This window comes from Balaenoptera acutorostrata, chromosome 17 (genome assembly GCF_949987535.1).
Source record: "Balaenoptera acutorostrata chromosome 17, mBalAcu1.1, whole genome shotgun sequence".
Taxonomy (NCBI): Eukaryota; Metazoa; Chordata; class Mammalia; order Artiodactyla; family Balaenopteridae; genus Balaenoptera; species Balaenoptera acutorostrata.
The window spans coordinates 29,129,334-29,148,537 of NC_080080.1; the positions used below are offsets into that span (position 1 = coordinate 29,129,334).

General features: G+C 34.1%; 1 long non-coding RNA gene across 2 annotated transcripts in view; it reads right to left on the reverse strand.

The window, feature by feature from the left end:
• The window catches only part of LOC130705497 (uncharacterized), a 204,286-nt gene extending 185,293 nt beyond the window's left edge, over window positions 1-18,993 (reverse strand). For both annotated transcript variants that reach the window (XR_009005759.1, XR_009005758.1), the window contains exon 1: window positions 18,874-18,993. This is a non-coding gene — a long non-coding RNA (uncharacterized LOC130705497). The remainder of the gene's footprint in view (window positions 1-18,873) is intronic.
• Window positions 18,994-19,204: the final 211 nt, after the last annotated feature.

Here is a 19,204-nt window from a genome sequence, read left to right on the forward strand (position 1 = left end):
TTGATACACCACTCAAAGGAGGGGTGAGCGTAAATATCGCCAAATGAATATGATTAGGCCAGGCCAAAAAAATCACTCATCTTAGCTGTCCTTTCCCCTGGTATAGTATAGAATAGCCTCTTGGGGATAATGGATTTAGCTCACTAGAAAATATATTATATTATATATATAAGAAGGAAGCTGATATACTACTGATAATATATTAAATAACATACCATGATAGCTGATATTATAATATCAGCTAATATCAGAAAATATATTATGATGAAGCTGATAATATATTAAATAATATATTATTAGAAGGCCATCAGCTTCCTTTTTTAAGGAAGTTACCCAGAGTTGCATAAATTGTTCTCATATATCAGTGGCCAAAATTTAGTGACATGGACACACTTAGTTGTGAGGGAAGCTGGAAAATGTAGTCTATAGCTGGGCAGTTTTGTGACCTCCTAAAAGTCCTGGGGTTCTCTAACCAAAAGAATGAAGAAGTAGATTTGGAGTAATTAGTTGGCTCTGCCACATTTCCTTAAAGACTGAGTACCATATTATGACTTATATCAAGCCTTTGACCATCTAGGAGATGGTCTAGAGCCCGTGCTCCACAACAAGAGAAGCCACCACAATGAGAAGTCCGCACGCTGCAACGAAGAGTAGCCCCCGCTCACCACAACTAGAGAAAGCCCATGCACAGCAACGAAGACCCAACGCAGCCAAAAATAAATAAATAAGTAAATTTATTTTTAAAAATATAGCTATGACACAGTGTTATGAACCCAGTTATTAGTAGGAATATGCAATGTGATTCTCAGGAGAGTGATTAATGCAGTTCACAAAAGAGGTGGCATTTAAATAGGGCTTTGAATGGTGATTGCTCATCTAAAAAAATTGAAAGTAATAAAGAACACGTAGGAGTTCATCAGCTAGAGAAAGGAAAACATAAGCAGACAGATGGAATATGAAATCTCACAGCATGGTAAATAATAGGCATGGTGGCTGAAATGAAGGGAAATAAAAATGAACACTAACATACTGAATGCTTACCACACACTGAGCATTGATAATAAGTTATAGCTAATTTAACCCTCACAAAAATTCTAGGAGCTTAAAACTATTATTGTTCTTATCATTACCAATTTATTGATATGGAAACTATTCTTAGTAAAGTTAGGAAACCTGCCTGAGGAAATCACATAGGAAGTGGTAAAGATGGAATTTGCATCCAGGTCTGTGTGACCTTAAAGTTCTACCTTTATTCACCAACAATAACAATCCTGAGGCAAGAAAGGGCCTTAATGGTCCTATCAAGAAAGTTAGACTTAATTCCATAAAAAAATGCAAAATCATCAAAGGTTCCTAAGGTACCTAGGGACACTAGGGAGACTGGAAGACTAGTTAGGAGCATACTGCAGTAGCTTACTAAAAGCTCTGAAACAAGGAAATGAAAAGTGAATGGAGAAGAGTCAAGAGGCATTTCAGAAGCTAAACCACAGAACTTAATGACCATGAAGAGGAGGGAGTTCAAAGTTTATACTTCAGTGACTAAAAAGATAGTAAATAAATCAACCAAAAAAGTGAATAAGAAAGGTATAAGAAAAAAGTATAACGAATATGATTGGGGCAACTTGAGTTTAAGGTGTCAGTAGTGCATCCCAAGGAGTATATACAATAGGTGGTTATAAGCAGACAGAATTATCTTCTAGAGTTTCTTCTGATATTTTCACTCATCAGTTGAAATTCTACATTTTAGCTGAATTCCTTTTTACCTTGCTGGTTGGTACAATTAATAGTTTAAAAATAAATCATTTTGAAATAATTAAAATTCACTGTTAATGTTATTTTCTTAATAAGCAAAACTAAAAAAATTTCCACATTTAAAGCAATTATTTCAAATTTTAAAATACACCCCAATGTTTGATAATTTAAAAATAATCTCCTATTTTCCCAGCTATACCTGAAGTTTAAATAAACAAACAAAATAGCTCAACTAGGAAAGGGAGAGATTTAGTTTAGCTCTTTGTGCAATGATGGTCATTTTTTTACTTGAGATTTCCAAAAAGTCTGATGTAATAGAGGCATCTTTAATTGGACAACTTCAGATGCCTTCTGTGTATGTCAGGGAAATGAAAATGCCAAATGATCCATCAGAAATCCCTATATGTCAGGCACAGTCAGGAATAAGAATAGCCTTGTTAGGAATAAGAACAGCCTTGTTAGGAATTGTTGACTGGGGACCCCTCTGCTATTGGAGATTTTTCTTTGCTGACTGAAGGGCTCTTTTGTGGCAGCCCTGAGTCAACCTGCTTTAATACATTATTTCAAAAGCCAACATAAAGCAGACTTTCTAAAAAGTCTTCTTGGAGAAAAATCTTGAGGAGGAATGAAGGAATAATTGAAAAATAGTACAATCAGCTCTGGAGCATTTAAGAATCAAGTCTATATGCTCCCAGAAATTTTGCACACCACTGGGATACTTTCTTCCTTCTCTTTCTTACTTGCCTGAAACTTAGACCAATTAATATAATATCATTTAAGCATCTATAATTCATGATGCCAAATATCATTAAAAATGCAGAGAAAAAGTACAAAATATAGAAAGCAATTATTTCACATGGCATTTTAAAAGCCTATGAAATAAAGAGATGAGAATAATAAATATGAAATAGTTAAATAAAGCTAAGTATGTAATAAATTATTAAGTCTGGTAGTTATATGCTTTGATACAGAGTATTACCAAAACTGAGAGAGGACTTAAGTTGTCCCTGAGGCAAAGTATTTAGAGAAGAGGAAAGGCATCCCAAACCCCTCAAATAGTAGGCCAAGAAAAACAGTCAAAGGAATTCTCATGAAAGATTTTGAAATAGTGAAAACTTTTCTCCAACTCTTTCTTTTGATGAGAAATCACTGGAAATCCCTAAGGAAACTTATAATAAGGACCCATGTTTTATCATTAGTAGTAGAATAGTAGTAGTAGTAGTATAAAACCATTATTTTAACTCAGTACCTGCCACCCATTCAGTGCTTCATAAGTGCCAATTACTGTTTATAATTATTATATGATTAATCCTGATAACAACTTTAGAAGTAGTAATTCTTATTCCCACTTTGTAGATTAGGAAATTGAAGCTTCTCCAAATCGTGCAAAATCTGAAATGACCCACACTTTAGTTCTTCTCAGAAGAAATAAACTGTAGAAATATATTTATGTTGCTCAGTTTGTAGCACTTCAGTTAATTCATCAATAAATGTTTATTGATAACCTAACATATGAAAGTACAATGCTAGGAATTTACATTCTATGAAGACTTCTTCAGGATAATGGAACTGATCGAATGCATGATGTATCTAAATGTCTTGAGATAAGAACTGGGCAACTGGGAACAGTTTGGATTTGAATTAATAATAATTGCAAGAAAATAAAAGAGCAAGATAGAGAACACAAAATTTTTCCAGGAAAGTAAAATCAATTTAATTTAATATTTGGACCAGCTGTAACAGTATTTTCATAGTCAAAATTATGTAAAATACTAAATGTTAATATGATCAAAATTACAATGTTAACTGTAGTAGGAAGAGAGGTATGTGGGAAGGGTATTCATATGTGGTAGGGATGGAGAAAGAGAGCTAAATCCTCATCTTCCATAAAGGAAAATCAATGCTTAAAATTGAAACATCAAGAAGAAACAACACAAACCTGTTAAGTAAAGACATCACTATATTGACAAAAGTTAAATGGACGTAAGTTAAAAGGATGAAGAAGTGACCTTATAGAACTACTTGACTCTTTAAGCTATGTGTATGTATAATTTGATAAAAATGAAAATGAACATCCATGATTTATAGAGCATGGTGAATTTTTGAGTGGAAGAATAACAAAACTTGTTCTAAATGTATTAAGCAAACTTCTTGTTGGCATTGCAAAATAAATGATTAAAGGGAGAGAGGAAAATCAGTCGGAAATCTATTCCCCTAGGTTAAAGGGAATGTAATAAAGACTTGAACCAAGTTATTGTCAGTGAAGCCAGAAGGAAAGGGGACTATTTAGAAGACAGTTCAGACAGAATCACAAGGACTTGGGAGATACTGGATATAGATATGCAGCAGGGATGCTTAGGATAATTCAGAGACATGTTTAAGATAATTTGGAAGTTTATAACCTGAATTACTAGATGGAACTGCTCTCTGTGTAGTTTTCTGATTAATTCACAATAACATGTATTATCCTCTATTATATATATATAAACATATTATAATTTTTATTTTTATTATACATACTATTATATACAATATATGTTATATATGTATTCTGGAGAGATACTAACCCTTTGTTGGTTATATGGATTGCAAGTTTTGGCGCCCAGTAACTTATCTATTTCTTTATGGTGATTTTTGATGAAGAGAAATTCTTAATTTAATCTTGGTATTTATTTGGTTTTCTTGATTTGAGTGAGGATTACTGTCTTTCAATAATTCTGAGGAATTCTTTTTGAATACTCTTTCCCATTGACTCTATAATCTCCTTCTAGAACTCTGAAAAAAAGTATATTCTCCCTTCATTCTCCACAGCTATTAACTTCTCTATCATGTTTTTCACTTCTCTCTGGACTGTATTTTAGATAAGTTCTTCAGAAGTTACTTCACCAATTCTCTTTTCTGCTGTGTCTAATCCGATGGTTAATCTTTTCAGTTTTTAATTATTATGTTAATAATTTCTAGAATTTCTATTTAGTTATTTTTCAAACCTACTTGTTACCTATTTATGTTTTCAAGCTTCTATCTCTTTAATCATATTAACCATGATTGTACATTCTGTCTCATAATTCCAACGTTTATAGTTTTGGGAGGTCTATTGTTTTGATTGTTTTGGTAGATTCTCATTTATGATGTCTTGTCTCCTTGGGTGCTTTATGATTTTTTTACCATGAAAGTTCACTTTCCTTGGTGGTTGAGGCCTAAACTGAAGTTGGAATTCCTCCAAATAATTTTCATTTGTTTCTGCCAGTCATCTGGGGGCATTACCAGCTGGGAACATTCTAAGCTAAGCTCTCCACTAAACTCCTTGAGGCTTTTCAGACCCATTGAGGGGCCAGTTTGTACTTATATATTCTCAAGGAAATTTTTACTTATTCTTCACTTACCTAGCATTACTGGAGAATTTCCTTGGTGTTTCCATCTTTATTTCACTCCTACACATCTCAGCTTTGTAGGGGTATCCTATTAGGTAGGTTTCCGTCCATAGCTGGATCTTCAGTTTTAACTAGTATCCCCCATGGCCCAAGAAGCTGTCAAATGGAAACCCAGTACTTCAGGATTCAGCAAAAATCCTCAGAACAAAACTAAGTTTGGCACTTATCTTTTATGGTTCCTGGTTTACTCTGTTTTTGGATTTGGCTGCTTTGCCAGGTCATCAATGCAAAAAAAAGTACATACATAATACATGTAATATATATAAAAAATATACATAAGATTTTATTTTATCCAATTTTAAAAAATCTGTTCAAAGGGTGGTTTAAAGTAACTAATCTCCAGAAATATACATCCAGGTCTCCATCTTCCTTTAATGGTAAACTCAACTTTCTAGCTTTCCACGTTGTAGAATACATCCTGTTTTAACCCTGTTCCACTGCTTATAGATCTGTGATGTTGAGTCTGCAGTTCTCTACTGTGTATGACTATGCTCCTTTGCTATGGTGAAAGGCTAAACTGATTTAGTCAGTACATGTAGCTAAACCAGGCCTACACCGCTAATCTGGCAGTACATTGGTACAGGTACATTGTCTCAAGCTTCTGAAAACCAACAAACGAACAAACAAAACCAGTAAATGGCCTCTAATAAACCAAGGGTTGCTATATCTAGTGTAGAACAAAAGGACTGTCAGGGAATCACTGAAGTACACAATGCTTTTATTTATCTCCTCTGTCAGTGTTTTTTTAGATGTTGTTAGAAGGCTGATTTTTTGAGAAGTAAAGCTGTATTGTACATAAGAAGCAATTTTAATAACTAGGGTTCTGCTTAGTTATCGTAACAAGTCTCATCTATTTGAAATCAAATGTATTGATTTAATAATAACTGATTTTATAAGTAAACACACATGTGAATGTCCAAAGGTGACTGTTTCTGATGACTGTTATTTCACTAAAGGAACAAAGTTCTGACAAAAAGCACACTGCTGATTCCTATAATTAAGGAAAGGTTAACGATTAGAAGAGATAAGCAGCTGGGAGAGAATTAAAATCAGAAAAAGGAAAAGTGAGGAGAGACCTGCCACTCGAGAGGAAAAATAGATTGTGGTTTTTCGTGCTACCAAAAGCAACAGTAATTCATCATGAGTGTGATAATAGATCTAGCATCATGGGTATGGAGAAGCTTTATTTTTTGTGCAGAGTACAGTTGGATTATTTTCCCAGCTATAGGGTATTACAGTAAAGAATTACTTTAAACATCACTAAGTAAAGGCCCCATATTGAGATAGAATCATTAGCAAATTGAGAAAATCAAAATCAAATCAATAATTTGCATGCCCAACGTAAAAAATTTTATGTCACAAAAATGTGCCACTGAGGTCTATCCTTAGCACAGACTTTGGGTTGAGCCATAGCTTTTTTTCCCCTGAATCAATTTTTCTCCCTTAATCATAAGAAAAAAAGAAACTATAAGAGCTAGCCAGATGCTTCAGTCCTGAAGGAAATTGTTTTAGTGTAATCCAAAAAGAGGAAAAAAGCCAGGAAATTTGGAAAGCTCAGGCCATTTTTTACCACACCCAGTCTGTTGCACGTAGGCTGTGTGACTTGTTTGGCAACTTCCAAAACAGCTATATGCACCATAAAGGTTCAGCATTTAAGTCTTAAATACAGTATGTGTGGCCTGAATTGGCTTCCACCAGCTGACTATCTTATTTCATGCAATACAAATCAACCACAATGCTAAATATCCTTTTAACTAAATCATACTGTGCATAAAACTGTCAGGCAAGCAAAGGACAGGAGAACAGAACTCAGATTTGAAGATGCAAGAACCAGTTACTGACTCATCAAAGAAGAAGCTGTATTTGTAGTTAAGTCCTCAACTGATTAAAGTGAAACTAAATAATCCTAAAAATTCAGCTAACACCATAGCAAATCAGAGATGTGTTTAGAGATTTAGCAAGAGAAAAATAATCAGTGACACTTAAAACACCTGATAAGCTAAGGAGGTCATCTTCACCATAGGTACAATCAGATTCTACCTCTTACCTTAGGTTCAAAGGATTTTAGTACTGTTAAGTTCCTTTCCTACTAATATCTTTGTTCATTGGGAATTTAAACTATTAAAAAGATAGAGCTTTGTGGTGCAGAATGTTTTCTATAAGCAATATAATGTTACAAAACAAAATTTTATTTTTACCATATTGGGAAGTAAGGTTGTCCCTGAATGAGTTTTTTACTTTGTTCACTTTGTAGCCTTAACCTACAAAACTTTCTGCTCTGCTATTTCAAAACAATAATATGAAGTTTTTGGTGTATGTAAAAGTGGAAGATTACTATATTTGAAATATAATATGATAACTCAGGTCCTAAATGACATTAGTCTGTTCCAGATTTCCCTTTGATGTAATTTGTTAGTTTAGGCTGGCCTACCCGAACTTTAAACGCAAAATGAAACAATCCTAGATTATTGAGAGAAGACATTCCAAACTTAAAATGGAAAGGGAGCAGTAGCTCCTATTCCCACTCTATAAAAATCCAGATCCTATTTTTGTCATTTGTTCTTTAGAAATGAAGGTCTAGTAAGTATAACACTTAAATGGTAATATATTTACTTCTTTTATTCATTTTCAAAATCAAGACTCTGATGGAACATTTGTGTTTCTAATTTTTTTCCCTCCCTGGCATATCGCCAGCTTGCTATTTTCCAAAAGACATTTTGTTTCAGGGCTTTGTTACAATGCTAATAATTTTATTTCCTTGCTACCCAGATTCAATAACTTACTTTGAGCCATAGCAATGTTTTAAGTGTTGTACCAAAATCTAAAATTAAATGAAGCCGTTTGTTAATCTTGTAATATAATGTCATCATTTATATTTGTGCCACAAATTGGTGTTCTTTTTCTTCTTTTATTCAGTCTCTTCTATTTTATAATATTCTAAATCAAGTCAAATTTGAATGTGCACAAATAGAATTTCTATGAATTACCTTTCTATCAGATCTGGTTAAGTGGCAATGCCTAAGTAGAAGACACTGATCATAATTCAGTATATATTTTCATGTTAAATGAATTTTTCAAAATGTTTTACAGACTGAAAGCATTTCCATGTGCCATAAAAACTGAATTTAAAAATTTTTTACATAGAAAAATCTATATATCTGTAATGAGCTTCTTTATTTTCTATGGTTAACATGAACTTCTACACAGAGGAAAGATACTATGTTACAATAAAGAACCTCTAACTCAAAAATTGCATTACCTGATACAAAAGGGAAATATTAAATGACACCTGACCCCTTCTAACTTTTTTATGTGAAATTAATAAAAGTATTTTTTTTATTTTAAACCTCAACCAGAACTAAATCTAATGGCCAGAACCTTAACAACAACTGTATTTTCAATCACACTTGAGGGAAATATCTTTCCATATCTATTTCTGATATGACTACAGTATTAATAAACATGCAGTCTTACAAGGAATTTTAAAATTTTTATCCAAGTTTTATCTTATTTGTGATTCTAGTTTGGAGAATGGATGGCATTACATACAACTAATTGACTAACATAAAAATTCATAACTCCATGTACCTCCAAATTAAAAAAAAAAAACATTCTGGAAAAGGAAAAACCATGGAGACAAAAAATCAGTGGTTGCCAGGAGTCAGAGGAAGGGAGTGATAAATAGGCAGAGCACAGAGGATTTTCAGGGCAGAGAAAATATTCTATATGATATTATAATGATGGATATATGTCATAATATTTTTGTCTAAACCCATAGAATCTACAACACCAAGACTGGAACCCTAAGGTAAACTATGGACTTCTGGTGATTATGATATGTCAATGTAGGTTCGTTCTTGGTAATGAATGTACCATTCTGGTGAAAGATGAGGGATGGCTATGCAAATGTAGGGGCAATGGGCATATGAGAAATCTCTATACCTTCCTCTCAATTTTGTTGTAAACCTAAAAGTGCTCTAAAAAACTTTTTTAAAGTCCTTAATAAAAAATACATTTAAAATTATATTTAAAAGTAGCTTTTCAAGTTCAATTTCAAAAATTTGTAATAAACACATGTGTTATACCCTGTTTATTTCCTATCAAGCATTATATCATCAAGCTAGTCACACAAGTTATTGAGAAAAATAGAATTTTTCCTAGACTCCCTGTTCTCCGTTACCTTCTACCATATTCATTTCATCAGGTCTTACTATGTTTAAAACAAACAAACAAACAAAAACTCAGAAAAAGAGATCAAATTTGTGGTTACCAGAAGCGGCAGGAAGGGGGAATTGGATGAAGGTGGTCAAAAGGTACAAACGTCTAGTTGTAAGATAAATAAGTCGTAGGGATATAATTTGCAACATGATAAATATAATAAACACAGCTGTATCTTATATATGAAAGTTGCTAAGAGAGTAAATCCTAAGAGCTCTCATCACAAGGAAAAAACATTTTTTCCATTTCTTTAATTTTGTATCTATATGAGATGATGGATATTCACTAAACTTATTGTGGTAACCATTTCATGATGCTTGTAAGTCAAATCATTATGCAGTACACTTTAAACTTACACAGTGCTGTATGTCAATTATAGCTCAATAAAACTGGAAGAAAAAAAGTTTATTTAGAAAACAAGTTTTAATATTTCTTAAATCTGTCCATTTTCTCTCATTTCTTTTATCCTTACCATAGTTTCATTTTTTTCTCACTTGAGCTACTCTGCCTACCTCCTTTCTCCACTAGCTCAAGTCTGTTTCGAGTACATTAACTACAGTGCTAATAAAATAGTTACTTCAATGTGGACAGCACTTTAGTAGACTCCAACCATCTACAGGATAAATTCCATGCTCCAAAGTATGACATACAAAGCTCTTGGTAATCAAGCTACTTGCTGTTTCTTCTTCTTGTGGTATAAATCTAATTCTACCATAGCCTACTTTTTATTCAATAAATATTTATTGAACTGTATTTTGCTAAGTATCTCCTTCTTTAAATTACCTGTTCATGTGCTTTGCCCAATTTTCACTGATTTTTTAAATTCATAAATGTGTATGTTATTATACTAAATGTTTTTTCTTCACCTATTGAAAAAACGTTTATCATCGTTAGTACATTTTTATATAACAAATTCTTTAAAAATTTAAGTTGTCATCAATTTAAAATAGACCAAAATTTCTGTGACCCTCCCCCCCAACTTCATCCAAACTTGTGGGTTTTGGTGGTATTACTGACTCACAGTGGCTAGGAAGAGACAGAGTAAGGGAGAGGCACAACCTTCTTGGTCTCCAGAAGCAGGTCCCAATGATTCGTATAGCACCCATCTTTGTTTTTCACCATTTAACATCATATTATGCTCATTTACCACCATCTTCAAATCATCAGTCCTTCTGTGGATCGCCCTTCAGAGTGCCATCACCCTTTGAATCTTCAATATCCACCAGACTGTTTCAAGACCTTTGAGACCAATAATCTACATCAGTCATACATTTGCAAGATCTTAGCCTGGTGCCTACTGTAGGCAAAATGCCATGCTAAGCCTTAGGGATACCAGGAAAAAATGAGCAAGATACCACACTAGTAGCATAAAGCACAAGTCTTGTGTTAACAGAGAAAACAAGTCCCCTTAAATCCACAGAATATGGCTTTGCCTTTTCTGGATGTTAGACCTGGCCCTTCAAGGCCTCTGCCAGTTCCAGTGATATTTTCTGAGATCTCTTTTTGCCTGACACCCCTGCCACATCTAATGCAGAATACTTTCTTGTTAAAATTCGTCCTTTGATTTTTATTATATCATCCCTCTTCTGATTCTCTTCTGACATCTCTGAACGAGAGAGATGGAAGCTGAGGAGGATAAAGCATGAACTTTATTACAGATCTTGCTTTGAATCATCATTGCTCTACCATGTATTGGGTGACTGGGGGCAAATTATTCATCTTTCTTAGTTGTAACTTCCTCATTTAAACTGAGTATGAAATGAGATAAAGTATGTAATGTCATTCGTTCAATGGTTATTCCTCTGTAATTGTATTTCCTTAGTTCTCTATCCTCTACTATTTTTTCTTCTTCCACTCCCCAAATTTTAGTAAGCCTTAAACTTCAATCCCTAACTTTCTACTCTCCTTTCTAAATTCTCTCTTTTCCTTAAGAATTACATGGAAGCCTACGCCTATATCAGTTTCTGTATGGCCATTTCCCAAACAGTAATCATCATGGGTTCACAAAGGTCTTATAAGGAATCATGATGTTAAATTAACAATGTTATCTGTTTCAGTATCTACTTCTTAATATGTGAATAACTTTTAAAAAATATCCATCTAAAATGAAATCTGGAGAGCCTAGGAGTGCAAGTGCTGTAAGAATGTACAGTGATTACCCTCTTGCACTGTTGGTGGGAATGTAAATTGATACAGCCACTATGGAGAACAATATGGAGGTTCCTTAAAAAACTAAAAATAGAATTACCATATGACCCAGCAATCCCACTACTGGGCATATACCCAGAGAAAACCGTAATTCAAAAGGACACATGCACCCGAATGTTCATTGCAGCACTATTTACAATAGCCAGGTCATGGAAGCAACCTAAATGCCCATCAACAGACGAATGGATAAAGAAGTTGTGGTACATATATACAATGGAATATTACTCAGCCATAAAAAGGAACGAAATTGAGTCATTTGTTGAGACGTGGATGGATCTAGAGACTGTCATACAGAGTGAAGTAAGTCAGAAAGAGAAAAACAAATATCGTATATTAATGCATGTATGTGGAACCTAGAAAAATGGTACAGATGAGCCAGTTTGCAGGGCAGAAGTTGAGACACAGATGTAGAGAATGGACATATGGACACCAAGGGGGGAAAACTGCGGTGAGGTGGGGATGGTGGTGTGCTGAATTGGGTGATTGGGATTGACATGTATACACTGATGTGTATAAAACTGATGCCTAATAAGAACCTGCAGTATAAAAAAACAAACAAAACAACTAATACTAAACTTTCATTAGGTTATTTGTATGGAAATATGTTAATATAAATGTTTCAGACATTACATGAAATTTCTAAAAATCTTATATTTGTATTTGTATGGAAATATGTATGGAAATATGTTAATATAAATGTTTCAGACATTACATGAAATTTCTAAAAATCTTATATTTGTATTTGTATGGAAATATGTATGGAAATATGTTAATATAAATGTTTCAGACATTACAGGAAACTTCTAAAAATCTTATATGTTCTGGTATAAGGTTATAAGTAATAATCCTAGTTACTACTTTAAAATGTATATCTCAGAAATAACTAATTTTCTTGTCAACTGCATTATTATGAACTTTCATCAAATCTTTAACCATGGTCATTTTTAAGTCTTCTGTCATTTACAGACAGTTCTGGGTGTACTCTGATGATTTTGCAAATATGTTCCTATAAAAGGGTTTCATCTTCAAGAAATTCATGGAAAAGACTCTGACAAGTACAGGTTTCTGGTAACTGACTGTACTGCTGAACTGAATGAATAAGCATTTTCAGAACTCTAATGAAAAACTGATGAACTCATAAAAGTGCTAACAAAAGATCAAGATGAAAAAAAAAATTAATTACATGGGACTGAGTGAACTGATGAGGATGAGTATAATTTTTGTGACTTTCTGTCTGAATTAAAAAAAAAAAAATCCCACAAGGACTCAGAGGCAAAGAATATACAAATCAATTTTCACTGCAAAGTAAAGAGCTGTTACAGTGGAGGATTACTGGACTGAATGTCAATATTATGACATAGTATGAGTGTGTTTCATGTTTGGTAATTGCAATCATTGTTGCTTTTGTTGTGGTCATCCATGTACAATGCTTGGTGTCAGTCTATTTGTCTCTTGTAAAAATAAAATACAGTGTGTGTGTGTGGAAAAAAAAAAAAAAAAAGAATGTACAGTGATTATTGGAAATCAGAGGAAGGGCCTCCATACATAGACAGTGTCAGTTTATAACTCAGCAAAGCATTACCAGTCATCATGAAGGTATTAATCATTGCTTAGTTTTAAATCATCTATTTTTGGTCCCTTATTACCTAGTTTATATCCATAATCAGTCACTGGTTGAAGAAAGATAACACAAGAAAATAATAAAATACACATTAATGAGTACAAACATGATAAATGTACAAATTTGCCTCAAAATGATCTTCAGACCCATTAGTTCAATCTGTCTGATCAAAATTCTTTAAAAGTACACCAGTATTTCTTGTACCTCAAAAAGCACTGCTAATAAAATAAATGACTGTGATGACTATATCCAATTTGGCTTTATTTTAGCTGGTAATAAAAACCACTATCATCAATGTTATATTTGTGAGGACATACTAATAGGTAGCAACATTTTCTCTTATGTAATCATGAGAATAAAATAAAATAAAATAATTATGAAAACTTTTTGCTAAATTACTTTGTTATGTGCCATAGGAAAATCAGAAAATAATTTTTTAAATTCCTGAGTTGGCAAAATCATACATTATTGTGAAAGAGATCATTCATCCAAAAAGGTTAGGAAATAATTATCTACAACAGTGATTCCCAAAGTATATTCCTCAGAACAGCACTTGCATGGAATTTTTAAATTTTAAGAATAATGCCTTTAATGTTTTAGAAAAAAAAATGATGCACATTTGGTTCAGAAAGTACACTGAAAAGTGCCAGGAAGAAACTAAAAAATCTACTAATATTCCATCACCCCAAAATAATCATTGCCAACTTTTATTGAACATTCTTACGAATATGTACAGCTTGCAAAGGAGTACTTCAGAAAGGCAAATATAAATAATTTCAGGAAAAGATGGTGGAATCATGATTATTTTTAAATTTAAAATTTTTTTAAATAAATGGAAGGCAATACTGAAATTCATAAAAATATAATCTTCACAGAAGATATTGTTACTAAGTAAAAGATCTCTCTAAAGGTAAGAAAAAAAATTATAAAAATCTTTGATGTCACTTTTGAAACTATATGTTTTACCTTTAAACCATCTCCTTACAATGAAAGATTAAACAGATTATCAAATTTTTCCACTCTAACCTAATTTTTGTTATATTTTCTCTTTATCAAAGCTTACATTCATATTTTGTTCATTTTTATTTTGTAACAATAATTCCCAGTTGCCTTAGTTCTAGATTTATTTTTAAAATAGAAGTAATAAAGATACTGCATCACAGGTATTTAAGATTAAATGAGACTTACATAGAAATCCCTTATAAACTGTAAAGTGCTAGAGAAATATTTGTTCTAATAATTAATACTTCCCCCCATTCTTTCTCTATACTTACTTCTCTAAACTCTCATCCTAGCAAAAAAGGCCTAGCCACTGTGCCTCTAGAAGGTGGTTTTCTCCTCTCTAATATTGATGCATAAATTGTTACCCCAACCTAGAATGCCAACACTCGATCTAAAACTATCCATCTTTCAGTATCAAGGCCAAGTCTCTCCCCTTCCCTCAAGTTTTTACAGAACCTTCTGAACTGCAGTGACACCTTCATCTGAAGCTGTATGGCACTAACATATTAAGTCACTAGGCAATAAGAATTACTCGCATATTATTCTACTGGACAGTTATTTCCTGTGTACACTAATAGAATTTTCATTCTTATTCACTGTCCTTCAAACTAAATTATAAGCATTTTGAGGGCAAGATCTAAATATTAGATTTCTGTCGCCATATTCACTTCTGTTTTATGCATACTGGTACCACCAGTGTATCCATTTCATAAGCTTCCAGAGAACAGGGAATATAATTGTGCGACATAGTTGGGGTAAACACAAAGTTAAAAGTTAACTTAGTAGATATTTAACTAAACTATGCCTCAGAGACTGCCAGTGTTCAAAAAATAAAATGAATTACATAAATTAAAATGAACACAATCCACAAATCTAGAAATTATAATGAATATAATTTCATACATCAACATTAAGGAGTTAATTCTCGGTTGTGTATATTAAGAATCAATGTTAAGAAGGTGTTTCTAGGTTCTTAATACTAAAAAGGTACTTCTTGGGATATCTGAAGATAACCTTTATGAACACCAAATATTACAGGTTAATGTGGTAGATGTATATGGGTTTGGAATATTGGCTTGAGATAAATGTACACTGACTCTAAAATATACTAGTTGTTTTTAAAAAGAAATCCTAGATATTAATAAGTTTACTTTTATTTTCTGTTCTGTTTCTCTCAGTTGAGGAAAAATGTCTTTTAATTAGTTCATTTAGATTTTCACTTATTTTAAGTAAATGAAAGCTTACAAAATGATATTGATGATAGTGACAATTTTTCTTTGATCAGGAAAAAATAAGCATCATTCTAATAGCTAATTTCCCATATTAAAATTCTGCTTGAAAAGTGCATGTCAACTGACAAGACATAATATTTTAGTTTTTAACTTTTTGGTTTTAATATTATTATACAAGTTTATTACAATGCAAATATAGTCAGTTATAGGTAGAGTAACTATGGCACACAACTGCAGTTACGTTTGGTGTTCTTGGAATATATGGGTCCAAGTAACAAGAAGCTACTACTTCATTGCCAAGAAGTCAGGTTTAATTTACTTTCTTTTTCCCTCCCTCTTCAACTGGCTGAAATACAAGTTCCACTGCAAATGCAACAACCAGCAAACACAGATGCCATCATAAATACATAATGCTGCCAAGTAGGAAACCCTACATTGACGAATAACAGAACTCCCCATAGCAACTGGAAGATATTCTGGGCAGCATATTTAAAGTCTTGAAGCTATATTATAAATAAAATGCATGTGTCCCTTGTAACTAAAAAATAAGCTAGTTTTTTTTTTAAACACTGACATTTACTATTACTCAATGGGTAATTTTTCTGTCTGGTTTATATTTTTAGTGGGTTGAGAAATTTTATAAATCTTTCATTCTGAACTGCTATCAAGGAGGCTTTGCTACGCCTTAAATAAAATTTGCCATACTAAATTTAAAAAAACCATGAAGAGTTTTCAAACTTTGCTAATTAAATTCCTAGTCTGATAACCTAATTTGACTGTTAAAGTTTAGCAACTGAATGACTCTCACTGACTTCAGTTAGCTTGGAGACAAAATATTATATCAACAAATATGTATAAGCATTCCCTGTGGCAAAAGTATGTGTTAGATAATGTAAGGAAATGAAACTGAAGACAAGACCTCTACTCTGCAGGAATTTTTCCTCTGGATAAGTGTAGAAATCACCTATACAAGGACACAAATAAATCAAAGCGATTTTTCATTAGAAAATCTGATCCCTTGTGGGATGTTACAAGAAACATCATTTGCCCACAACTGTTTCAAATTCTGAACTCCCAAAGCAAAAATTCCAAGCATTACCTATCAACAGACACAAAAACTAGAAGAGAAAATGATCTTTTAAAGCAGAGATAAGATAAAGTCTCAGAGATAAGATAGACCTCTCCAAATAGCTTTGGTTTCAAATCCAAAATATTTTGTACTCAATTTCATGAAATCTTCCCCCATCACATTCACTATGAAATGTCAATTCTGAGGAGTGACATCACCAAGATGGCAAAGTAGGAGACCTCAGACTCCATCTCCCCGCAAGGATCAACAATTAGACCGCTATCCATGAACAAAGCCAGCTCTGGGAGAACTCAGGAGTCCACTTAAGATACTTTAGCAACACAGAGGAACAAAAACCCTGAGAATAAACACACAAAAAGGATAGGAAGAACAGCTCCATTTTGCCTCCCTCATCTCCCTAGGCCAGGAAGGAACTCCCCAGCTAGAAAAGAGTTCCCCTCACTAGGAAAGAGAAAGCAGGGTGAGTCATCAGCTTCCCCAGCCTTTCAGTTCACTATAAGAAGAATCCACTTCAGTTTCAGCCCACCAAGAGACTGGCAAAGCTGAGACATATAGATACAGCTAGGAATAAGGAAGAAGGGCAAGGGCTACCAGTATCAGCCACACAGTGGAAGTGACCGTGATTCCCAGCAAACTCCTCTACAGAAGACCCGAGCAGATTTTGCTACTGAAGAAACCAGTACAACCACAACAGAACCCTTACAGATTTATCTGCTTTGTGCCCCACAGGTTTTCATGTTTACAGATGACAAATGCCTGAGTATCTCTCCTCACTCCCCGCTTCCCTCCCTATCAGAGCCTGGGATCTGCACTGGCATCCTGGCTCTGTGGCTGCATGAGTGCAAAACACAGCCTTAGACCCCCATGGCTGACCCCCAATGCCATGTGCATGCTTGGGGCTAGCTCCTCCAGCTGTGCACTTGTACAACTCCAGTTTGATTCCTGTCACCAACCTTCGCTGCATTGAATGCACCCATGGCAAGACCCTGCAGTCACAAGAGTGTATGCTGACAGCCAGGGCCCCACAGCTGCCAGTATGCCCAGTTGACCTTGGCACGTGCTGCTTGCCCTGGCCCCTACCACTATGTGTGTACCTGCAACCAGCCCCTATCATTACACAGGAACCTGCAGCTGGCCCCCAGATCCACATACCCCTGACTCCAGCCACCACCACTGGCTTGATCCCTAGCCACTGGACCTGGAAACACAGCTGAAGAACCAATAACCCTCGCAGCCATTGAAGATCCCCCACAGTGCTCACCAAGGACCACATAATTTCTGATATTATGTACTCCAGTTGGCCAAGCCATTGAGACGGTACACCCCTCCACAGGACCCAGAGCCACCACATGCACGCACACTTGGTGCCCTGAACCACTAGACCCAGGGTCACATCATGTGCCAGCATGCCCCACCACACAAGTGAAGGTCTTTTCTTACTGAAGTCAGTCCATAAAGTCTGGCAGAGGTGACTGCTTCTTCAAAAGTGCAGACACCTATGCCAGACTACTGGCATCATAAAGAATCAGGTAAATATGATACCACCAAAGGAACACAGTAAATTTTCAGTAAATGATGCCAAAGAAATGGAGATCCAGGAATTGCCCAATAAATAATTCAAAATAATTGTTATAAAGATTCTCAGAGAGTTGTAAGAGAACACAGATAAACAATTATTGAAGTCAGGAAAATAATATAAGAACAAAACAAGAAGTTCAACAAACAGAAAACATGAAAAAGAGACAAAGAAAAATTTTGGAACTGGAGAACACAATGACTTCACTGAAAAAGTCAATAAGAGCTTTAAGAGCAGATGGCACAAACAAAGCAGAAGAAACAGTGAGTCCAAACACAGATCATTTGAAATTATCCAGTGAGAAGCAAAAAAAAAAAAAGAATGAAAAGGAATGAAGAAAACCTACAGGACTAATGGTAAAAGATTAAGAGAAACAACCTAGGCATAATTGAAGTCCCAGAGGGAGAAAACAGGGAGAAAGGGGTAGAAAGCTTATTTAAAGAAATAATGTCTGAGAATTTCCTAAACCTGGGGACAGATTTGGACATCCAAATTCATTAAGTTAACAGGTCACCGCAAAATTTCAATCCAAAACAACCTTCTCCAAAACACACTATAATAAAACTGTCTAAAATTAAAGAGGGAATTTTAAAAGCAGCCAGAAGAAAAAAATATTTTTCTCTCATAAAAGGGAACCCCCATAAGGTTATCAGTTGACTTCTCAAACCTTGCAGGGTGGGAGAGAGGGAGATGATACATTCAAAGTGCTGAAAGAAAAAAACTGCCAACCACAAATACTTTACCTGGCAAAGCTGTCCATCAGAAATGAAGGTGAGATAAACACTTTCCTAACAAACAACAGCTGAGGGAGTTGATCACCACTGGACTTGCCTTATAAGAAATGCTGAAAGGAGTTCTTCAACCTGAAATGAAAGGATGCTAATTAGTAACATGAAAACATATGAAAATATACAACATACTGGTGACATTTAGTATATAGTCAGATTCAAAATACTCTAATACTATGATATGGTTGTGTGCTAACCACTTAACTCTACAATAAAGGTTAAAGGAAAAAGTAGTAAATATAGCTATAGTTACTATAATTTGTTAATAGATACACAATATAAAAAG